This window comes from Abramis brama (assembly GCF_963993115.1).
Source record: "Abramis brama genome assembly, chromosome: 2".
Classification (NCBI taxonomy): Eukaryota; Metazoa; Chordata; class Actinopteri; order Cypriniformes; family Leuciscidae; genus Abramis; species Abramis brama.
Genome location: NC_139964.1, coordinates 33,005,561 through 33,020,628, shown reverse-complemented (window position 1 = coordinate 33,020,628; position 15,068 = coordinate 33,005,561). Strand labels below are relative to the sequence as shown.

At 36.7% G+C, this 15,068-nt stretch overlaps 1 long non-coding RNA gene across 1 annotated transcript; it reads left to right on the top strand.

Moving 5' to 3' along the window:
• The first annotated feature begins 3,598 nt into the window (after nucleotides 1-3,598).
• LOC311078050 lies at nucleotides 3,599-4,893 on the top strand. Its single transcript, XR_014605035.1, has 4 exons — nucleotides 3,599-3,735; nucleotides 3,910-4,016; nucleotides 4,159-4,262; nucleotides 4,558-4,893. It is a non-coding gene; the product is annotated as an uncharacterized lncRNA (long non-coding RNA).
• Nucleotides 4,894-15,068: the final 10,175 nt, after the last annotated feature.

Genomic DNA, 15,068 nt, shown 5'->3' with positions numbered 1-15,068 from the left:
TAGATATGTCCCGCTCTGTCTTTCTGTTTCAGTGGAAATAACGTCAAGACATTAAATAATACTGCACGTTTCAAGGCACTTCAGTGGGCCTTTAAAATAGTGCTATGACTTGCTGAAATTTTCAACCCAATTTTATGGGAAAACATAACTATTTTACAAAGCTGAGACTTCGTATGAATTTGTATATGACTTTTACAAAAACTTAATTAATGCTGTTGCCTGCTGACATGAATCTGCATTAACTAAGTATTTAACTATTGTATATTCATCCTATCCTGTATTCAGTTTGCATTTCAAATGCCTCAAAGCTTTTCCTTTATGATTGGGATGCTGGAGGAATCTGACATTCTTCAGAGGTCTTACAGGAATGTATGGATGCATAGAGGTTCTTATCCAGACTCTTTTGCTAGGGTGTTACGATTCCTAACCCAAATTTCAGGTACATTCATTTCAACACATTTAGTGAGGTGTTTTTAATGTTAATTGCTTTAAAACTATACCAAGTTAAGAACTTGTTTGCCAGAAATAAGCTTGATCAATTTTCCCCTTTAAATCATAATAAGGGATAACAGCAATATTTGTAAGACTGGTTGCTCTGAATCTTAAATGTGAAGTTGTGAAGCAGGTTTCTCTTGTTACTTGAATACTATGGGTCTAAAATAACAAAGGAGGGGATCAAGGTTGGTATGGAGAATAAGTGAGAAAAAGCAGCATGTCATGAGTAATGAGGGTAATTCAAGGTTATTTATTGCACAACATAGACTCATAGACTAAAAAAAGTAATCATAGACATCTCACTCATTGTGATTCTAGCCTGTAGGAAGAAAGGTCATTTTAAACTGTTTTATTGTTTAAATTATCAAGTGTTAAAGGGAGAGTTCACCTAAAAACCATTTGCTCACCCTCAAGTTGTTCAGAACCTGTATGAATTTATTTCTTTTACTGAATACAGAAGAAGATATTTTGAAGAATATGGGTAGCCAAACAGTTGACTTCATAGTATGGAAATATGTTATTGAAGTCAAAGGCTACTGTCAACTCTTTCATTTCTGGGTGAACTAACCCTTTAAAAATCCATTATTTTCTTGTCAGCTGATATCAGTATTCCCTATTTTTATAAAGATTAAATATTCAAATTGCAAAAGCTTTTTGGTTTAAACAATGGTTTAAGTCCACAATATGACACCCCTTGTGAAAAAGAAGTGTGCTTAATTGTATTGAAAGTGCACTTTTTGTGTGCTTAAAATAATAAAAGTATACTTTTTGAAAAGTGCACTTGCAGATAATATAATAAAATTAAAATTAAAGACCACTTATGTGTACTTAAAGGGAATACACTTCAATGACAATATTTATTAACACACATAAGTGCACTTTTTACAAATGCACTTTGTAATAATATCTAATTAAGTTTAACTTAAAGTAAGTACAATTTCATCACAATATTTATAAACACACTTAAGTGTATTTTTAAAAATGTACTTTGTAATAATGTCTAATTAAGCTTAACTTAAAGAAAGTACACTTTCATCACAATATTTATAAACACACTTAAGTACAATTTTTACAAATGCACTTTGTAATAATATCTAATTAAGTTTAATTTAAAGTAAGTACACTTTCATCACAATATTTCTTAACACACTTAAATACACTTTTTAAAAATGCACTTTGTAATAATGTCTAATTAAGTTTTACTTAAAGAAAGTACACCTTTATCATAATATTTATAAACACACGTAAGTGCACTTTTTACGAATGCACTTTGTAATAATATCTAATTAAGTTTAACTTAAAGTAAGTACTCTTTCATCATAATATTTATAAACACACTTAAGTGCATTTTTAAAAAATGCACTTTGTAATAATGTCTAATTAAGCTTAACTTAAAGAAAGTACACTTTCATCACAATATTTATAAACACACTTAAGTGAACTTTTTACAAATGCACTTTGTAATAATATCTAATTAAGTTTAATTTAAAGTAAGTACACTTTCATCACAATATTTCTTAACACACTTAAGTACACTTTTTAAAAATGCACTTTGTAATAATGTCTAATTAAGCTTAACTTAAAGAAAGTACACTTTCATCATAATTTTTATAAACACTTAAATGCACTTTTTACAAATGCACTTTTTAATAATGTCTAATTAAATGTTACTTAAAGAAAGAACACTTTCATGACAATATTTATAAACGCACTTAAGTGCATGTTTTAAAAAATGCACTTTGTAATGTCTACTAAGTTTTACTTAAACATACATTTTAAATAATTATGATTTATAGTGTTTTAAATTTATTAAAGTTAAAGTTATAAGTTATTAAAGGAAATTTATTTTGATGTATTGACTAATATATACTAAATAAAATAACAGTTTTAATGGAAAACATGGAAAATAATTTATTTTAATTCCAACTCAAGTGTGTTGTCCAAAATTAATTTGTTAATGTATTTTAAATGTGTTTTGTCTATAATATACTGTGTGCATTATGCAGTTGAAATGTATTTTTCAAATACATCTGCTTATACACTATAATCCAGTAACTTATTGTTGACATTTTTATCACCAGCCCTTGCTCTATGAACTCAACTAGTGTCAGCTTTCTACATAATATTTGAAAATAAAATGTAATATATGAGAGGAGCCTAATAGTATGTGTTGTAGCTACTTTACATCTGTGAACATAATACTTTCAATATCATTATGTTGTTCTAAGTCAATTAAACACACATTTAATTGTATTAATTGCGAGCAAAAGTTAAACAAATGTAAACAAAATGAATTTGCATTTAAATTCAGTTAAAATACATTTAATTTTAATCACAGTACTCTACATTGAAAAAAAAAGATTGACTTTTAGTTAGGTTAATGAGTAAAGTTTTGTGAACTTACAGAGTTTAACAACACAATGAGTTAGAACAACTTCAACTTAAACAGAAAAGCTGAAATAACATTTAACCATGCATAATATATGAATATGTTGTTTAATGCGCATGCGCGAGAAATACTACGTCATTATGACGCACTACTTCACTAGAGTTTGAAAAATGCGCTGTTTTGCGATCCGTTTGCGATGCGTGATGATACTGAAGCTAGCCAAACAAGAGAACAAAAGGAGCACCACGTTTGGATGTTTGTTTGCAGATGAGACGTTATGCTGCAAATAATCAGTCAAGTAAGTATATCTTGATGCTTTCTGTAGTTTTTTTTTTTTTTTTTTTTGTCACTGTAACATGTCAGTTGCTGAGTGCATTTTAATCGCAGATATTATAAACTCAATAGACTCGGGAGGTGAATTAATCATGTTTTCAATAATTTATATATGATTATATTGATTCTAATAATGTCTTACATTGTAATGTGAGGATGGCGTGTGTGGTCGTGTTCGAGGAATTTGGTTGCTGATTTTTTTTAAAAAACTAAACCGACTTTTTAAATTATTTTAAACAAGCTACTAAAAATTCGAAGACGTTTACATACATTTAATACAAATAATCAATCTTATAACCACCATAAATATTTAATATATTACCCACCTCAAGAAAAAATGCTTGTAATGTGTTCAATTTCATTTTGTATTTAAAGAGTTGTTCAATTACTATTTGTTTTGGAATATGTAATATTTTTGTGTTTATCTGGATTTAAACATTCATTTTGCAGGATCAGTTCATATTTGTTATTGGAGATACAGTGCAAGTGGTGTGGAATCACAGACCTGTATTGATGAGGTGATGTTACAAGATTTATCATGACAGCACATCCTGATCAAGCTAAAACACTACTTTCAAGTCACACTAACTATCCCTATAGCTTTTAAATGCTTTGAATCTTTTGCATGTGCAAGTAATAAATTCCCACCTGTGCATTTACACATGCCCCTATAATCATCATATATTTTATAGGTAACAAACCAAAGGAAGAAGGCTTGCAGCATTGCTGTGTCAACCGTGGTAAATACAGGAACAGGAACATCCTTCATGAAGATAGCTATGTGGGGCAAGCTTAAAATGTAAGAATACCTTTCTTAATTTGCATTGGTCCTGGGTTTGCATGGGTCATATATCTATATTTGTGTAATTGATAAAGTTATGCTTAATTCCCTGTAGGCTAAAGTAGCAATAAAAAGGTTCTCTATTTTTAATCACTTTAAGTCCAGTGTCAGTAAAGATGGCGTAGTCAGTGGAATCCTGGTGTTTGTGGGAAATAGAAGGAACCTTGCCCAGCTTTCTACTACGATGTGGCCCTGGTGACTGAGGTAATCAATCACATCACATAATTTATCAACAGTTAACAGTCAAAAGTTTACATACACCTTGCAAAATAAACTGCTTCATCAGGGTAGTACTAAATAAAAATAAAACGTATACATTTTTGTGATCCCTATTATTGCTAAAATTGTTAACATTTTGCAGATACTGCAAGGTGTATATCAACTTTGAAGCGCAACTGTATATCTATCTCTTTCATTCAATTGAGCCAAATATAATAATGGACTGGATCTGTATTATAAACAAATTTTCTGTTCTTTTGTGTTTGTTTTTTTCCTCAAGGCATTTTTTCTGACTTTCCTGCATCTTTGAGCATCCTGCATCTTAGAGCATCTGGGACACTGACATAAACAACACTTTCCAACAACTTAAAAAATTGGGTGAAAAATAATTTTGGTTTTTGTGCTTTTGGAGTTTTTTTTATTTTTTTATTAGACAAACTTAGATTCACTGTAATGCTGAAGTAAGCATTTGGTCATGTTTAATGTTGGTGCTGGTAAAGGTTTAAAGGGATACTCAACTTTAAAATGAAAATTCTGTCATCATATACTCACCCTCATGTTGAACAGAAAGAAAGATATTTAGAAGAATGTCAGTAACCAGACAGATTTTGGTACAACAAAATCTGTCTGGTAACTAACATTTTTCTAAATATCTTTCTTTCTGTTCAGCAGAAGAAAGAAATTCATACAGGTTTGAAACAACATGAGGGTGAGTATACAGATGTGGCCTTTAGAAACGCGCGTTTTCTCCCGCGGCATTCGGCAATTCGTCTCGCATAGTCTAGCAGAATTCTGCAAGTGCTTTCGGGGGGGGGGGGGGGGGGGGGGGCCTACTTAAAAAATCCCTCAATGTGTTTCGCTTCACAGAATATCCACCAGGTGGCGCATAAAAAACAACTTTACATTAGATTTTTTAGTTTACTTCACATTACGTCATGATTGTGAGAAAACATCCACAATAAAATATAAATTATAAATAGTAATAGACACAAATATTTACAGTAGGCTACTGTATTATACAGACATTTGAAAATTTTTGTAAATGCAAAAGGTTCGTCAAAATTGTCTTAAGACAAGAAGGGGTATTGGACAACGTTTACGAATTTTTAGATGCTTTGTCATTGCTGTGGTTTCCAGGAGATGAGTGCATGCAGAATATTTAACATTGCTTTTATTAAAACAGCATAGTGACGTTCTTGCCAGCGCATAACTTTTTTGTACAACTATTAAGATGATTGTGCATGCAATGCGCATTTATATAAGTGCAACAGAGAATTTAGTGTGAGCATAATACACGTGACTCTGCCTGTAAAAACCCAGCAGTATTTTTTTATATATATATATAGGGGTGTGACGAGACGCTTACTCCACGAGACGAGACGAGACACGAGATTGGGTTCACGAGAACGAGACAAGACGAGATTTTTACACAATTTTAAGAAATCCTCAATGATGAAATATATGAATGGAAAATAGTCTTTTATTCAACTGAAAATCACAAAATGCAAAACAATTTATGTGCATTTTGAAATCAACTTGTAATGAATGTTATTTTACTTCTATTTAATGAATTCTATGCAGTAAAGGACATGCAAACACTGCAAAATGTTTTGCTATAAACTCTACTTCTCCCTGTACGATTTCACATGAGAAATCTAACTCCTTTCCACAAATCGAACATAAAAAAATAAAACAGTATAAATAAAATAAATATAAATAACTGAAATAACACTTTAAATGCAAACAGTAAGTGTGTATCCATAATCAAAGTACTGCTCTCTCAAAACTACAAGTTCAAACAGAAACAATTTTTTTCTTCAAGCATGAAAAAGAGATAAATTAACTAAGATAAGCCTAAGATATGGTCATGTTCTTTTTCAAGAATATAAGCATGTCGACGATTTCTGGCAGCAGTTGAGACCTTTGGGCAGGGCTGCACGATATGAGGAAAAGCTGCGATGTGCGATAACATTGTTTAATATTGCGATGTCGATATGACTTGTGATATGTGAATGTTAGCTATACTGTTCCCATGTCTTAGTGCTTTAATAGGTTCTTTGCGTGATAGGTCAAATGTTTATTACCTGCCTGGTTCAGATTACACTATTTTGGCACGATCCGTTTCGTGGAGACTCGTAAAGTACAACGGGCGTCGGGACGCAAGATTCGATAGTTTCATTTCGTATAGTGTGTCATAGTGGGCGACAACGCGTCTGTGATGCTTCACAACAGAAAGACTAGCATGTTTAATTTTAACGGTCCTCCACGACGGGTTGAGTGTGAGCGAGAGTGAGTGAGCGTGTGTGCACGCGCGAGTGAGCGTGTGTGTGTGTGCGCGCGAGTGAGTGAGTGAGCGAGGGACAGTGAGTGTGTGTGTGTGCGGAGTGTGTGTGTGATTGGCCCGGCACACAAATGATTTAAAAGTGGCAGGGGCATCTTCAATACAAATTTCACCCTCACGCTGACATCACAACAACTCACGAGACAAAGTTTTTTTTTTTTTTTTTTTTTTTTAACTCACGATACAAAATTTCACTCGACGAGAAATCTCGTCGCGTTTTAATCTCGCGAGATCTCGTAACACGAGATCTCGTCACACCCCTATATATATATATAGGCTACACAAAATCATCCTAACATAATGAAAGGCTTAAATAATGCGACTTACCCAGATTCTTAATTCGTGCAGATATTTCTTGTGAGGTAATGTTGCAGCACAACGCGTAGCATTTATATTTTGGGCGCATCTGATTTGCCATTACATTATTAATAAATATTTTAATTGAACTGTCTTAATGCATTAAGCATAAAGATTTTTCCACGTTAGTCTCAGAATGTCCGGGGTTGGTTTGCGGTCTTGCCGACAGTTTGTAAATCTTCTAAATATTCATATTCACAAATTCCATACAAAGGGTGATCAACAGTTATGACTTCTAAAATAAAATAAAAATGACCAGATAAGAGGTATCTGATTGACAGTTTGACAGATGTTGTTTTAAAAAATAATTATAACATTATGGGGAAGTGGTATTAAATATTTGGTAACACATAATACAATTATTTTAATTACGCATTTTGATCAGTTTTGCTTTTACAAAATGTTCCCTGTTTTTTATATAATTAATTTAACCTGAGATGTGCGTTATATCCCTTTTTGATCATTCTTTGTGTTGTCGAATTTTGACACAGTTTCATTATATGTTCATAATAATTTGATTCATAATTATGTCATTTTTTTCTAAAAGTAGCAATATTCTAAAGAGATACATACAGACAGTGTACGTACGTGTACCCACCAGATTTCGTCATGAGTCATTTTGTACCCACCACTTTTAACTTCCGTTGACCGTTTTCAGTGGTTATGAGGAGCAATATGAGAGAAAAAATTGGTAATCATTGTCTGACACAACAAAAAAACATTATAATATTAATTTTATTTTAATTTTCGTGTTCGCATTTATGAGGGAAAAAACAACGTGTCAGTTTACGGTTATGGACGTGAGCGCTCTGAAAGCGGCACTAAAAGACTGCTTTAAAACTTTCACAGAGACCTCAAACAGAACAGCTGCCTTTCTTTAAATTGAATTTCGTTTTGTATTAATTATATCTTAATTTTAATCAATGTTTCGTGAACCAATTGCCTGGATTTAAGAAGTAAATAAATATAGGCCTATAGCAGACAATCACGACATTGGAGGCGCCGGCGAGTGAACTGGAGTTCGTCTCATAAATGAGCCGAAACTCGACGTATAATACACATTCACAGCGTATTTAGACACATTTAGACGCATTCATAATCATTACTTTTACCGGATCTTTGTGGCAAGCTTTATGCGTGCGGCCGTGCGCTTGAGTGCGGCTATACGCTCATTACTTAATACAAAGCATAAGCCTCTTCCTGGCATGCAATCTAATCTACTAGGCTACAATGTCAGTTGGTTATATCAACATATGTCAAAGTAAGTTACGCGATATCAACAAATTAAGTTATAAACATTAATTTGAAATAACTTAAAGCGTAGGCTATAGTAGATTTGCTTAAATAGCATTTAAACAAGGAACTGCAAGGGATTAAAACCCCACCCACGCGCTAGTGAAAACAGGAAAAACCGGTTTTCTTTTGATTCCCTGAGAGGAGATCGATTAGCATTGGGGGTTGATAAAGAATCGGCAGACCTGGGGGGTGGGTGGTTGTAATTTCTTGACTCTGTGTCATGGTAGCAGCTAAAACAAGCAGCTAAAACAAAGACTGTGCAATTAATTACATTTTGGAAATAACTTCCTTAATGTCGTTTTATTTATACACTGTAAAAAATGTTTGTTTTTTTTAATTTGTAAGTAAATTATTAAATATGTTTTACAAACAATTGGTTTACAAACTCTTGGAGGTTTGTGGTTCAGAAGAGTGGTGCTTGTGTTTAGACTTGTGTTTTACGTGATTAAATCAGGAAGATTACGTTAGTTTCTGTCCACACGGAGACGCATTTAAGACGATTTAATCAGGAAATGGAGGCACCGGCGCGACATAACATGCATTGCTCGTGAACTGAGCTCGTCTCATAAATGAATCGAAACTTAGAAATGTATCTAGAAAGCTTGAAATGTCCACTTTTAAACAAAACAATTCAAAACGAAAAGAAACAGACAACTCTCTTATGTAGTCCGTATGCAGAGTGCATTTCTCTCTACAGGCACGTTCACAATAGGCTATCTGCGAAGATGACGAGTCAGCATTGTCAACATCTTTGACTGACACATAGAACACTAGTTTATTAATAAACAATTAAAATGTCTCCTTGCTATATTTGACACATGATTACTTTTGCCGGTTCTTTGTGGCAAGCTTTATGCGTCCATTAACTATCGAATATCGTGACTCATATTTTGTACCAGACCATTTATGGTTGTTCATATTGTTCAACAAAGTTCTTGATAAAAAAAGAAAAGAAAAAAAGAAGCTACTGTGCCTAATATTATTGTTGTATACAGCGCGCAAGGTTTATGCGCATGCTTTAAGTCTTCTTCTCCGTTTTTAGTGTATGTCTGTGGCAGAATTACAGCGCCTGGTCTGGTATAGGCTACTAGGCTACATCGTTTTGAGTCGGTTTCAGTGGTTTCGTGTGTACGCAGATATTTCTTGAGACGACGCCATGTTTACGGATTTTTTTATTTTATTTTTAACGGGGAAAAAAATATCGGATAGGGAAAGCTCTGGCTTCGTGTGGATGTGGCCTCAGTGTAGGACAGTTTGTCAACAAAATGCAAAAAAATAGTATATTTATAAACATCGCTAAACAAAGAGTGAATAAGAATTTAAAAAGTAATGACGTTTTTTATGTTTTTATGCACTTAGTTTTGTTGCAATTTCACCAAAAACGTATAATTAGGAAATACACACGCTAAACTTATATTCTTTATATGTTAAAAATGTTGTAAAAAAAAAAAACGTTTTATTCTTATATAATAAGAATAACAATATGATACATTTATATTGCGCTCAAAATGATTTAGATATGGAAAGAGGAATTCTTCTCAACTACCACCAATAAAGTTTTTAAATTCTTCTTTAGAAAATATTATATTTTGATGATTCTGCAAGTTCAGCAGACAGTGAGGTTCGGGTTTGTTCCGATCAGAGCTCGTGAGTGGAGAGAGCATTTCTGAATATTCCGCTCCGCTCGTTCATTCCGCAGGGTCCCTCGCTCAACAGATGTCCTGTTGCCTGGTTCGAAAATATGTGGAATAAGGGCTGCTTCCGACTAACATTTTTTTTTCTAGTCGACTAGTAGGCTAGTTGTTCATTTAAGTAATTCGTGGACAAATCGCCCCTTTATATTAATTTAATTAGCCTACTTGTATAGCCTACAGGATAATGAGCGTTTACGTAATATATGCCTCAAGCGCACGACCGCACGCATAAAGCTTGCCACAAAGAACCGGTAAAAGTAATGATTAAGAATGCGTCTAAATGTGTCTAAATACGCTGTGAATGTGAATGTGCATTATACGCCGAGTTTCGGTTCATTTATGAGATGAACTCCAGTTCACTCGCCGGCGCCTCCAATGTCGTGATTGTCTGCTATATTTACTTCTTAAATCCAGGCAATTGGTTCACGAAACATTGATTAAAATTAAGATATAATCAATACAAAACGAAAGTCAATTTAAAGAAAGGCAGCTGTTCTGTTTGAGGTCTCTGTGAAAGTTTTAAAGCAGTCTTTTAGTGCCGCTTTCAGTGCGCTCACGTCCATAACCGTAAACTGACACGTTGTTTTTTCCCTCATAAATGCGAACACGAAAATTAAAATAAAATGAATATTATAATGTTTTTTTGTTGTGTCAGACAATGATTACCAATTTATTCTCTCATATCCAGTTCACTCGCCGGCGCCTCCAATGTCGTGATTGTCTGCTATATTTACTTCTTAAATCCAGGCAATTGGTTTATGAAACATTGATTAAAATTAAGATATAATTAATACAAAACAAAATTCAATTTAAAGAAAGGCAGCTGTTCTGTTTGAGGTCTCTGTGAAAGTTTTAAAGCAGTATTTTAGTGCCGCTTTCAGAGCGCTCACATCCATAACCGTAAACTGACTGTCACGGTAGATGTATTCTCTGTTCCTTCTAGTCTTGTGTTTATGTTGTTGTGTGAGCGCGTGTGTTGTGGGCGTGAGTGTATGACATCACTTGATCCGCTCCATCTGATCATCATCACATCACCAGCTGCAAGCAATATCACGACTCCATAAATACTTACCGTTGTTCTATCATCCTTGTCAGATCGTTGTTTGATGTCGTTCGTGTTGGTGTTCCCGGTGTCCAGTTCCTGCCTTGTGTTCCTGTTCCAAGTCTTCGTTGTGGATTCATCCGTCGTCTCACCGTCACCTTCACTGCACTTCTTCACTGTCAAGTTTTGTGTGTTTTCTGATTAACCACAGCTCTGCCCAAACTTGAAAACTGCTTTATCTCTGATGAACGCAAAGGACAACTCAAATCTGTTCACTTCATGATTTTTTATTTTCTTAAAGATGGTTTGATAGATTTGGGATGAAACAGAATAGGTTGATAACCTTTAAGATACACAAACAAAACATGAATTAGTTAAAAATAAATCTCAATAACACTTTCTCAAAGTAATAATACAAAAATGGTACTGAATCCTCAAACCAAACAAAGTAATTTAGATCTCTAAACCTAGGATCTCTAATAGTTAATAATTAAACAATACACATGATCCCATAATTAAATGTATAATAATTAAACAATACACATGCTTAGAGTAATGTTACTTCTGTTAAGTTCTACATTCACATAATAAAGTCTGCACTATTTAATTTAAATTGCACGTTACAACCAAGTCATTTACTCACAATTCACAAAATGTCATATACTATATACAAAAAGTCATATACTGTAGAAGCATGAACTCAACACATTCAATCCTACCAGTTGCGTCTTTGGATGATCAGGAGCTGTGGTCACAGTATCTTTCTTCAGGAACAGGTGAGAGAGCCAACAGAGCTGTTACCAAACATTTTAATGCCATGCACTCCCTGTGGGTGCGCAGGTAAATATGGTCCCAAGAGCACTTCCTAGAAGTTGGTTCCACCAACTCTGGTTGCATGGTTGCCCTCTGCAGTTTGGGAGTGCTCAGTACAACTTGTCCATGAATTGACACAACACCTCCCACTTGACCTCCTGGTTCTTCAACCCAAGGAGGTCACACCAGTACTGTGATATGTTGGATTTAGTTACTCCATTTTTGATCCTGTTGTTGCTGCTGCTCTTCAACTGGAAGCAGGACAACTATCCGTCTGACATCCCTGTGAAGAACTGTTGCAGGTATCTTGGTTGAATGTTTTTTCATCTTTTTGGTGGGCTTCACAGTTGCGACTGGGTAGCTGGGGAAGGATCGGAGATAGACATCCCTTACAATTCCCTTCCTGTCAGTGTTGACGTCAATGACTCTGGCAAGCCTGAATTGACCTCTCAAGGCGTTCTGGTCAGCCAGCCAGATGACATCTCCAATTGCCACATTCCTGTGAGCTGTGTGCCACTTGGTCCGGACAAACAGGTTTGGTCCGGCTAACTGGCTCCATTTCCTCCAGAACCGGTCAACTTCTGTTTGGATGGTTCTTAATCTCTTGTAAGAGTATCCTTCAAAGTCAAAGGTCCCTGGATCTCCTCTGGGTCCAGTTCTTCCGAGCAGAAGTGAATTTGGGCTAATGTATTCTACACAGTCCTCCCGGCTCTGAGTCCTGGCATCAATAGGTCGTTCATTTGCGAGGTTGGAAGCCATATAAAGGAAAGTTTGAAACTCACCCCATGTAAAGACTCCATTACCCCCCAGATTTTGCAAAGCCCGCTTCACAGTCCGGACAGCAGCTTCAGCAGCTCCGTTTCTGTGAGGTGAGTCTGCTGGATGAATCTTCCAGCTCCATTCTGTGCCATGCTTGGAGACTTCATCTTCAAGCTTTGATTTCTCCAGTCGGTCCAGAAACATGTAGAGCTCTTCGAGGGCAGGTCTGGCTCCGACAAAGTTCTTTCCAGGATCCGACCACAATTTCTTTGGATGTCCTCTCAGTGCCGTAAATCTTTGGTAGGCTAACAGGAAGCCTTCAGCTGACTGGTCACTGACAAGGTCTGTGTGCATAGCTCTGGACGCCATGCAACAGAAGACAATTCCCCACACTTTGAGTTTCACCTTCTTTCTCACCTCATCCTTCACTTCGTAAGGTCCAAATAAGTCCACTGTCGTGTACTCAAATGGATTAGCTGGTGTTATTCGCTCCAATGGAAGGTCACTCATGATCTGTTGGCATCTTCGGGCCTTAAGTCTCCTGCATGTCACACAGTTATCAACGATCTTCTGAGCTAGTTTCCGGCCTCTTACCACCCATGCTTTCCTTCTCATCCGGAGGAGTGTACCTGCGATTTCTTCATGATTTGCCTTGTGGGCTTCTTGAGCTAGAAGAGTGGATATCCATGATGTGCAGGGCAAGATTGGTACTGCAGTTTTGTCTTTATTAAAGATTTGGAATCTTCCTCCACAGAGCAAAAGTCCAGTGCTTTCCTCTCTGACCACAGCAAGCCTGCTGAGTGTGGTGTCTGGCAAGGTTACCTCCTTTTGAGCCGCAAGGAAGAGATCCCTGAGTGCATCTTCACACTCCATGATGGTAAGTGTAGCTTCCTTGACTCTGGACTTGATCTCAAGAGCTGAAGGAATCTCCTTCCTCTTTAGCTTGCTTGTGGTTGAGGTCTTGGTCAGCATTTCTTTCCACTTTGTGGCAGCTCTCCACACCCAGGCAATGACTCTTATCAATCTGGTTAAACTGCTGAACTTATTGATGTTAAGGATTTTCCTCACTGAAGAACCAGAAGGTGGCCTCCGGACTTGGATTTGATGCCCTTTTCCGCTAGGGCTGCTTTGCAGGTCCTTGTTTTGGTCAGAGGTTGGAGACATTGGCATTGCAGTTGCAGGTGGAGCATGTTGGTTTTTTACCACCTGTGCTCGGGTCAGTGCTGCTGTAAAACATTTCCTTTGGAGCTTGTTTATACCTTCTTTGGCATCTGCAGCGACATCTTTGGCTGACTTTGTCGGCCACTCCTCCACAGGTCGTTTCAGAAACTCTGGGCCATTTTGCCACACAGAGTTCTCTTTGAGGTTTTCTGGGGTTACTCCTCTTGTTGTGAGGTCAGCAATGTTTTGCTCACCTGGAATCCATCTCCAGTCTTCAACTGATGTGGACTTCTGGATCTCTCCCACTCTGTTTGCAAAAAAGCTCTGGTACCCATAACTGTCCCTTTGGATTGCACCCAGCACAGTTTGACTGTCCAGCAGATGAAACCACCGTTCGACTTGCATCCGACTGTGCTTTTCAATGTATTTCCTGAGTCTTGCAGCGAACACAGCACCACAGACCTCAGCCTTCACTGGTTCTCCCTTTTGGTCAAGTGGTGTGAGCTTGGCTTTGGACTCAACCAGCCGGACCAGGATGCCTTGCTCGGTCTCCCACCTGAAGTATGCAACAGCTCCATAGCTCTGGTCGCTCCCATCTGAAAATGTTATTCCCCAGGGTTCTCCAATACTTTCGCCTGGTGTGAGGCTTCTATGGAAGGTAATTTGGTTGAGGCGTGTGTACTCCTCAAACAGATGGATGGCTTCTTCTCTAAGTCTTTCAGACAGAGGTGTGTCCCATGTGTCTCGTGTTAGAGTTTTGCCTCCAGCTTCTTGAAATGCTTTTCTGACTAGAATGGCTCCTTTCTGTTTGGCAGGTGTTGCAAGCCCTATTGGGTCATACAAACTAGCTACTTGGCTAAGCAGTTGTCTTCTAGTCAGTGGATTTGGAGTTTTTCCTCTCACCTCTTCTCCGACGAGATTTTGGCTGATTCTCATCTTCTTTTTTCTCTTTGAGAAGTTTATCGAGGTCATGAGGTACAGTTTGTCTTGTTCGACCAGGTAACCAACTCCCAGGGCTTTGTTGTCTCCTTCTCTCATTTGGTTGGGGAGAATGAAGACTTCATCTGATGATGCTGGATGTTCTGATGTAGACGTCTGCCTCCCACTTTGGCCTGATCGGACCCACGGCTTGAGAAAGAATCCACCTGCCTTCAGAATTTCTTCGACTTTTTTGGTGGTTTCATCTAGCTTTTCCAGGTCATTATGGGATGTCAGGATGTCATCTACATAGGAATCCTCTTCAAGGACTCTCCGTTCCTCCTCCAGATGAGTGAACATGGGCAGCTTTGCTGTCTCTCTCATGGCCAGTTGTGCGATGCACCCTGCTG